The 10,018-nt window shown below is 36.2% G+C and overlaps 1 long non-coding RNA gene across 1 annotated transcript; it reads left to right on the top strand.

Moving 5' to 3' along the window:
- The first annotated feature begins 286 nt into the window (after window positions 1-286).
- On the top strand, window positions 287-7,936 carry LOC116267893 (uncharacterized). The gene is made up of 3 exons (XR_004175688.2): window positions 287-488; window positions 2,632-2,725; window positions 7,527-7,936. It is a non-coding gene; the product is annotated as an uncharacterized LOC116267893 (long non-coding RNA).
- The last annotated feature ends 2,082 nt before the right edge of the window (window positions 7,937-10,018 follow it).

Here is a 10,018-nt window from a genome sequence, read left to right as displayed (position 1 = left end):
GTGCGGGTAGGAATGGGAGTGCCGCACAGTTTAGCAGTCGTCAGTCTAGCGGTCAAACAAGTTGGGAGCATTAGGGATAGTGTCAGTATGGGTGGGAGTGCACCACCGTCTAGCAGTTGTGTGTGTAGGAGTGTGGGTGTGGATGATGCTGGTATGGGTGTCATAAGTTGTGTAGCAGTGCGGGTGTGGCAACTCCCACCAGTCGTGCTGCAGGTAAGAGTGCAAGTGTGTAGTAGCATTTCATCATCGACTCTAGAGCGCTGGGATTGTCTTTTGTGCAGTGGGAGACCAAAAGTAATAGTAATAGAAAATCAATAAAATGTGGTGGAAAATCCCCACCACCCAATCGTCCGTGCCTATAAAAATAAGGGCTTCGACCTGAGCCACCCGGCAACCCCTATTGTCGTGTATCTTTGGTGTGCAAGTGTGGAGTGGTGCATGCATGTGTTGGAGCTTTTTATGAAAAGATCACTGGGTGACCTTCTTTAGTGAGTTTTTTTTTTCTTGTAGTTCCTTTGTTGTTGTAAGGATTTCTTTAACCAATAGTGGTTGTTACTTGGTTAAGTTCAGTTTCTGAACTATTTTGATTTTATCATTGAGATTTGGTTATTGAAATTTTATTAAAGTTGTTATTTAAAAGTTCCCACAGTCTGTAGCGGCATGTATTCAGGACAAAATGAAATTTCAAATTATGGACATTCTGTTGCACCAAGGATGTGTGCGTATATATATAATGTCTAAACATTTGACGGTGGTGTAAGATAATTATTTATTTGAAATCAAGAGAAAATGCTAGCTTCTGAAGCTGAGAAAATTTGTGCATATTTTAGTAATTTTTAATGAAATAAAGTGGAAATCTGGAATGCAAAGTACTACAAAATTTAAGCATGTTCTTTTCCATTTTATAATGTGGTTTACTAATATGAAATGAATACTTCTATATATATATAGATATATATATATATATAGTCCCCTTACAAATTCTAATAAGCCAATATAGGCCAATTCGAAAGTTGATAATGCAGTCCCAGATGATACACTTCAAAAGCCATAACTTACCTGTGTAGGACAGGTTTCTATTCTTCCATGTTGCGAGACAACTGTTAGCTTTTCCTCACAGAGGCCCAACCAATAATTTCCTTGGCCATTGAGGTTAGGACAACGGTTTAATTATAAGATTGGTCCAAACGTTTCACCTGAAATTTGAACACTGGTGCTGAACTTATGGCCGTCCATAAATGTGATAGATTAGTATCGATCCAGATCTGCATCATCTCAAAGGTAAAGAAAAAAAATTTCTCTAGCCTTGCTTAAGAATTGGACTCTTATTTGGACCCAAGTATGGTTGTTGAATCATATTGTACAATATTTCAATTTCAATCTTTTATATTTTAAATTTATATTAGTGATATCGGGGATATTGTTGTGTTTGGATCGATGCTACTATAATCTGAATCCTTATATTCATATAGCATTAGTGATTGGATCTATTTATTTATTTAAATGCACCTTATATATTACTTAGATTCATATTTGAATATGTATACTTAGATAAATTGTTAAACAACCATATCTTGTTTATATTAGATCCAAACATATTACAATATTTGTTTACTTGTGGAACCAATTATGCTAATACGCTACTAAATAAGGTCCTCTTTGAGATTGAATTTGATTTCGCTATTTGCCTTGAGGTGTAAGATAACACTCTTGAATATAATGATATCCAAACTAATTTTGATCCATATCGATATGATTAGAGAAATATACTACATGTCAAAATGCAATCCAGAAATTGAGTAATATGTTTGTACATGCAAATGTAGTCGGTACCCAATGATCAAAAAAAGGGTCTACGATGTTTTTATGCATGAGTAGAAATTGTATGAAGAATGCAAATATTTTTATCCTATTGATTATCAAGTTTGATCTATTGGATACTTTGGACAAACAATCTGATAATGAACCGACTGTAGATTAGTTTAGTAATGAACCAACTAAAGTTTATTAGTGAGTTCAATAATCATCTTATGGATCAATTTTTGGATTAGTTAGGAAAATAGCCAACTAAGTTTGATTCCTCTAGTTTTCATATGACAATAAGTTACAAATGTCTAGATTTCCTTGGCTATGCTTGAATTGTTATTGTATTCATTTGTTAGTGGATCTACATGTTGACCTTGACAAAATAAATGGTAAATCTAACTGGATGTCAATAAGTGATAAATTCACACATGATAACATGGATATTAGCTGTTGTATACGAAAATTGTCTTCATATGTGAGTTAAATCTTTTATACAAGGGTATATTAATAAGGATAATACTGAATGAAAAATGGATAATACAGAATGAAAAATCCCCATACAATTTAAAACAGTCTTTGAGGTCAATGTTTTAAAGTCATAATAACCATTGGGTATGTTGCCAATCTAATTATACAATTGTGTGAATGTTTGGAAAGTGGGAGCCTACTTGAATATTGCTGTTATATGATTACATATTTGGAACTCTGCCAACTACAGGAGTTATTTTGTGTAAGAATGGCTGTCTTGTTGAAGGACAACCAAAAGTGAATGTACCCTTTAGTTAGACTATTGTCTGATGCATTTGTTATTGTGTGCAAAACTAGAAAGCAAAAGAGAATCCAGGTTGCAATCTTATGGCCAAGTGAGAGATGTTGGGTTGCGGCCATGAACCAGACTCATGATCTCATCCACTATGAGGTTAGTTACAACCTCTTACATGTTACAACAACATCTGAAAAGATTATTATGTATTAGCCTTATAACTGCCTAGTTGGGCATACAAGGAATTCAAGGAAGCCAGATCTAACGCCCAACATTCACTTTATGCTAAGGTAGCCTATGTATTGGCTCAGGTGGCTCCTTGAAGCAAACTTGTAAAATCCTTCAATCATACCGTTTCTTTTCCTATTTTATATCTCTCTCTATCTCTGTGCTGATGCGTCGTTGTGTTGTTTGTTGCTGGTTCAAAGTAGCATGTTGATGCTTTGTGTTGAGATCTTGGGTAGAACCACAAAGTTCCAACAAAGAACAATCAGTATATCCTTCACTGATATCACAGATGCTCTCCAATCCAACTTATTTCAAAGCGAAAAGCACACACCCAGCTACTCCTGCCATCCAGCTGACCAAGAAATGCATGGAAAGATACTTGAGATGACATGTGAGACCATGTTTGCATCAACGTTGAACAATTCCATTCCACAATGTTCCCAAATACGTTCTTCAGTGTTCCCAAAATTGGGAGCATTGTGGACCAAAATTGTTCGTAGTTGATGCAAACACGGCCTCAAACGCTTTTTTAGTATCTTTCCATGCATTTTCGAGCATGGTTGGCAAACTTGGAGATCCACCTCGAGCATGTTAAACCACAATAAACGTTGAAATCTTCACATAGTCTCTCCTGGCTCCACCCCTAAACTATTAGTTGTTCTATGTAATTTACATTATAAATAGAACCAGTTAAAAATAGATGATAAATGGATTCGAGGGTATCCACTTATGCCGTTTTCATTCTCTAGATATTGCATTTGATCATCCGTTGTTTGGAAATAATGACTTGACAGTCCAAACTTTTCATTTGACAAGATTTTCCATATTTGATCATGAAATGGGGTTTAACCGATAAATTAAGTAAATTAAAACTGACCACGCAAAAGTCAGCACAGGCTACAAAAACGGAAACCACCACAAGAACAATTCCTTTGGGTCCTTATTTTAATCAAAAAATAGCATCCCTTTGTAAAACTTGCTGTGGAGCAGCATGTTAGCACTTCCTTTATTCAAAGTAACTATTCATGAATCATTGAGTGTGAGAGAGCATAAGAAGTTGATGAGTGTGCGAGACTGTCTAGCAACAAAGTAAAGAATGTACAAAGGATCAATTGCACTCACTAGTTTTAGGTGCATGTATGATTGATTGATAGAAGAATAGTTGCCTTGTCCTTCTTCAATTTCTCTTTTGTTTGCATTGCAATAGATGTACTCTTCTTTCAAATTTTTAAAGATGCAAATATTTTATCAAGTCTGTTGGACAATGGCCATGAGCCATATCCCTTCCAACCATAATTGTGAGGGGGCCCACTCGCAGTTACGAGATAAACTTTGCAAAAAGGTTTTCAACCTGAGGATTTTCATTCTAAACAAATTTTGGTTTTACATTATCTGTTCCTCAAATTTCTCATAACCCAAACTGCACACTGGGCATATGAGAAAACTTATGAGGCTGGTTATATAAGCCCAGCAATACTCAAAATTAGGGTTGAATCGGAAGATTACCCTGTTTTTGTGCCTCATAGAAGTGAACTCGTATATTCTTTTTGTTTCAATCTCTCTCTCTTTGTTCTCTTGTTTCAATTGCTGCTGCTACCTGCTGTTTTTGGTGCTTCTACCATTCATGCGCTCATCCTGGAGACTCTGTTGGCACACTTGCTTAGGAAAAATAGAAGGGATCGAAGGTGCCATTCCACTACAAAAACTCCAACAAAGTCATAGTTGCCAAACTTGGGTCAGACTTGAATCGATAGTTAACCAAGTCAGTGGGTTGACTCGGTCAGCTTGGGTACCAAAAATTAGACTCACATCGAGATGCAACCAGCTGTCCAGCATCCATTGTAAAAAAGGGGGAAAGTGGGAGAGAGAGGGAGATTTCTAGCGACCCTAAACCTCTTGGGGGTTGCCAGCATCACATTAGTTGACAGTCTGTCAGTCACAGCCTGATGGAGACCAACTGACTATCTACGAGTGAGAGAGGGACAGCCCAAGAAAGAGAGAGACACAAAGACAAAGACACATGGCTGAGTGTGGTGCCGAGCAGTCGTTGCCCATAGCTCGTCGTCTATCACTTGCAAATCATGAAATCGAGCCCCTACACAAGGTACTAATATAATGTAGATGTCTACAACAATTTTTTGTTCACTATGCAACAATTTTCTATGCTGGTTTCAGAAAAAAAAAACCAGGTGAAAATCATTTTTTATCAGGAGTTTCATTCAGTATCACAAACACTCATATCATGTCAGACTCAGGCAATTCACAACCAAGTTAATGAACCACTGGGTCTGCCGATTCTCTGCCAAGAGCGAGTCTTGGTGTGTATCAATTGGGTCCTAACCTGTGGCCCAGTGAATGAATGACCCTGACCCGAGTCGAATGATTCCCGAATCAGATCACTGGATTTGCCAATTATGTATCAAACATCTTAAGTTGGCCACTGAAATTCTCAAAGATTTTCAAAACGACCAGATTCTTCTATAAAAAAGTTTATTGATTATTGCTTCATAGCCTTTTAGAAATTTTAGAAATATTGGTTATTAAAATATTTCAACTGTCGCAAATTCTTTTGCTTGTGTCTATCAAACATAAGCATTAAAGTCATCTTCCATCAAACACTACTTGAACTTGGAAAAGGAAATAAGGTTCGTCTTCCACTGGGTTCTAGAATTAATATTCTGAAATTAAAATTCTAAAATATTGATAATCCCAGAGCCATCAAACACCACCTTATGAAATTAAAATCATCATGTAGAGGAGGGCCTAAAAACTAGGCATTAGAACGGGCTTAGACTGGAGGTATGTCTCTCAGCATTGAGGAAGTAGAGTCTTGATGTGGATTAGCAGACTCTTGAAACCTTCCATTGATCCTCTGCCATAGACTGGTCTTTGCTAGAGTTAGCAATGCCTCGAAATGGTTACTTCGTAGAAAATGCCACCAACATGAAGTTTGTGTTTCATCTCAATTTTGTGATATTATGCACTCACTTGAACTTCAACTCAAAGTAAATAATCTAGAAAACGGATGGTTAGTCAATAACCCACTCTTTCCATTTCTGAAAACCTAGCCCACTGTTTAATAGCCAAGCATACTTAGAAATCTGACCAAATCAAAATCAGCATGCCGAACGAGGAAATACATGACCCATATTCTTTAGCGACAAGAAGGGAACTGTCAGTGGACATGTTTTCCATGAGCAAATGTCAGTGAAACTCCAGGGAGTTAGCCTTAGTTTCTCAAAGTATTACAGACACTATCAATCTAGCTTTATTGTGGGGATGTTTGATAGCCTCCGATTAAAAATCTATGAATTATCTGATGCTCTTTTTGTCTCATTCTTTTGCAAGAGTCATTTTCATCTTCACTCACATGTGCAAACATCACTGGCATGCCCTTCTTTGACACCGATGATGTTTGGCACCAATGAAGATCTAGTCATGAATTGCAAGAACATTGAGAAGGGAATTGGAAACATGCATGCAAAAACCTTGAGAAAGGAAGAGTGGAAGAGAAGCCTGTGATCGACCACTCACATTGGGAAAAGCCCCATATATCGTCATGTTTTGAGAACGATGTGACGAAAATGACCAAGTAGAATCAGCCAATTAGTTGAAACTTGATCCGAAATTTTCGGCTCAAATTTGCCATCATATCCAATCAGTTTGCCATTAATTCTATTTTAACCAGCCGAAATTCAGCAGATTCTTGCAGGATTGGCTTTTTAAGTTTCCAAGGGACAATATAGAAGGAGTCGCTCTGCATCATCACAAATCTTTTCCCCTTTCAATAAAAAATCCAACCGAGACTTAAAAAATGACACCAACATGAAGTCTTCGTTTCATATCAATTTTGGTATATTATGCATTCACTTGAACTTCAACATTTTAGGTCAATTATTGGGACAAGGGATGGTTAGTCAATCACCTACTCATGCTAACTCTAAAAACCTAGCCCACAGCTCAATAGCCTTGAGCATACCTAGAAGTCTGGCGAAATAAAAAATCAGCATGCTGAAAGAGGAGATACATGACCCATATTCTTTAGCGACATGAAGGGGTCATTTGGCATCAGTAATATATTGTTATTATCTCATAATGTGACTCAAAAAAATGAGGCGGGTTTATAGAACAGTAGTTATAAAGTTTAATGAATTTGACCTAATTCTTTGGGACAAATTCATGAAGCAATAACAATGTGTTACTATTTCCAAACACATGAAAGGAAACTATTGTTGACATGATTTCCACAAGCTAATGTCAGTGAAAGTCTGGGGAGGTAGACTTAGTTTCTCAAAGTATTACAGACCATCTTAATTACTTACCATATTAATGGGTATTTGATAGCGTTAGATTTACAATCTATGAATTATTTGATATAGATCTTATGTAGCATGCTTTTGTTTTAGTTCTTTGCATTGAGAAAAAATAGGATTTAAGATCAGAGGGGAAAGAGTCTAGTCTTAAATCTACAGTTTTCAAGTCTTGAAGATCTCGAATACTATTAAATCAAGGGTATCCCAACGGATGCTATTTCTTTTGCTCATTCTTTCTCGAGAATCATTATCCTCTTAACTGACGTGTGCAAATTACTTCAGCAAAATATATCATTGACGTGCTTCTTTGACAACATCAATCACATTAGTAAACTTGTGACTGATGGTTCCCATTTTTTACTGATGATTTTTTGCACCAATAAAGATCATTGACAAGGAAAAAAAAATGCATGCAGAAACCTTGAAAAAGAAAGTGGTGGAACAAAAAGCCTGTGTCCATTGAGGCCATGAGTAGCATAATCGACACTGAACCACGCAATTTGACTCTAGTCATGTCCCACAAAGATGGTGCTACTTGAAGACGTCATTGGTATGACCTGACTATTTCCCTCCGTTTAATTAATGTATTTCTTTGACTTTGTGAATATTATTCATTTATTTTATAAATGTAATACCATAATTGGCAAATTCCTAACTCTAACTCGGATCAGTAGAAGACCAAGTCGGAGTCACTGGGTCAACAAGTTGCTATTTTTATAGGATATCAATGAAGTAAGGTCTGTAACTCTCTAAATGGTTACTTTCCAATGTATTTTTACTGCAACCCAGTAAGACAATTTTAGACAAGTCGGTGTGATTTTGGGCAAGTCAATGACAATTTTTGTCCAGTTGGGTCGAGTTAGGGGTGAGTCAAGTTCTAACTCGCTCATACCTTAACTCGTGGCCAGATTTGCAGGTGATACGAGCTGACTCAAGCAATTCCTAATTCAGCCCAGCAAGTTGGCCAACTATGTGCAATACAACCCAACAGGTTTTCAAAAGCCTGTAGTTTTGCAGGAATATGCTTATTCTGATTACTGCTTCAAAATATTACTTAGCTTCATATATACTGATATTCCCAGTCAAAGGATTAACTCTAATTAATTTCATATTCCTTAGCTTGGAAGCGACAGGAACAGAATATGTTTCCCGGTGCTTAATTCGTTTTCCAACAAAAAACACTGTCAATGCAGAGATTAATCTAGTTGGCATACCATCATCAGCATATTGACAAGTTTATTGCAAAATATGTATGTATATATATATATGTCCCCTAAACATATAACAATAACAAAACGTTAGATCACCTGAATTTGACTCGTGGGTAAAATAAAAAGCTAGTGCTTGTAACTAGAAAGATTTTAACATGATGGACCGGTTGACATTTGATAAAAAAAAACCTAAATTGAAAAGTAAATGGAAAAATAACCATGCAATGGAATGAAAATGCCTACACGAAACCATGTACAATTTATAGCAGTGTATATATATATAGCAGATTAACATGTCTATTGGGCATCACAAAAGATGTGTATTTCCAAAGGGGTCTTTTCCTGTGGGGTAAAGCCCCAGATAACGCCATGTTTTATGAGAACGATATGATAAAAAGGACCAAGTAAAATCGGCCGAGTTGGAACTTGATCCGAAATATTCGGCTCAGTTTGCTATCTGATCCAATCGGTTGGCCATTGATTATATTTTAATCGACCAAAATTCTGCTGGTTGTTGCAAAATTGGTTTCTATGGGTAATATATATACTTGGGTGCATGTGATCAAACAACTAAGTTAATATTAGCAGATTGAATCCAATCTTTTATTTTATAATAGCTGCTGTGGACATGAGTTCTTCTTCATTTACCAATCAAAATGAAGTTCTCTAATTTTAAATATCTAAACATTTCGTGGTATTCTTGTTCGGAAGCAACTGTTCGTGCAATTATTTAGGAATAGTGCTACCAAAGTTAAATGGCATGTCCCTGTGACAATCTTTACTTTGCCAGCACTAGAATTGGAATATCAAAGTACCAACTACTGTTGAGTCAGAGGTTGTTTTCTCTTTGTGCATGTACAAGTGAAAATTTTCTTCTTCCTTAACTAGAACTAGGCTTCTTTATATTCTTTGGAAACGGTGGGGATTAATTTTTCAGCTTGTGTAAGAGCTTCATTTTCTAGTGATACTGCCACGTAGCCAGAGGCTCTGCAATGTGACTGCATAACGAGTTAATTTGATGTTGGAACATTTAATTCACCCTGCAACGAACTTACGAATTAAGTGTTCAGAATTCATACTGGAAAAAGAAAAGATAACCCATCGAATCTGTCAGGCTGCTGAATCGGTCAGATGAAACATGTGAATTTTATTTTTTGGATAAATAAATAAGCATATGAAATAAAAGCCCAAAATCTGCAAAATAATATTAATACAAAAATGAGCATTAAGTGACACACAGAAATTGCCCACCCAAATTGGTTTGGCACATTTGAATCGCGATTCAAGCAACATAGGTATATGTCAATTGCCTTGAGTCAATTGTGACTTTGGTTATAAAAAAATCTTCATTAATACTGTATAGCGAATATGTCTATCAAAATTTTCTCCTAGTCTTCTCTCAATTGTGCAAGTGAGCTAGATGATTCTTGATAGCCAAAATCACTATTCAAATTTTCTATAGATATAGCTACCAAACCCTTATATACTTGATTAGATTGATATCGTGTGGGCCATGGATTTTAAGGAGGGGAGATGTTTGAGATGAAGTTGAAAAAATAAAAATGAAGTTTTATTTTCAAGAGACAAAAATAACATTCATAGGAGGGAATAAATCAATTTCCTTAATCGACATCCTTTTTTTTTAAGGGTATTTCCCTTTCATGAAAATACAGCTAAGTTTCCTTTTTTTCAACTTA

This window comes from Nymphaea colorata, unplaced genomic scaffold (genome assembly GCF_008831285.2).
Source record: "Nymphaea colorata isolate Beijing-Zhang1983 unplaced genomic scaffold, ASM883128v2 scaffold0001, whole genome shotgun sequence".
Lineage (NCBI taxonomy): Eukaryota > Viridiplantae > Streptophyta > Magnoliopsida > Nymphaeales > Nymphaeaceae > Nymphaea > Nymphaea colorata.
The sequence above is the reverse complement of the archived record's forward strand: the minus strand, read 5'-3'. Positions and strand labels throughout refer to the sequence as shown.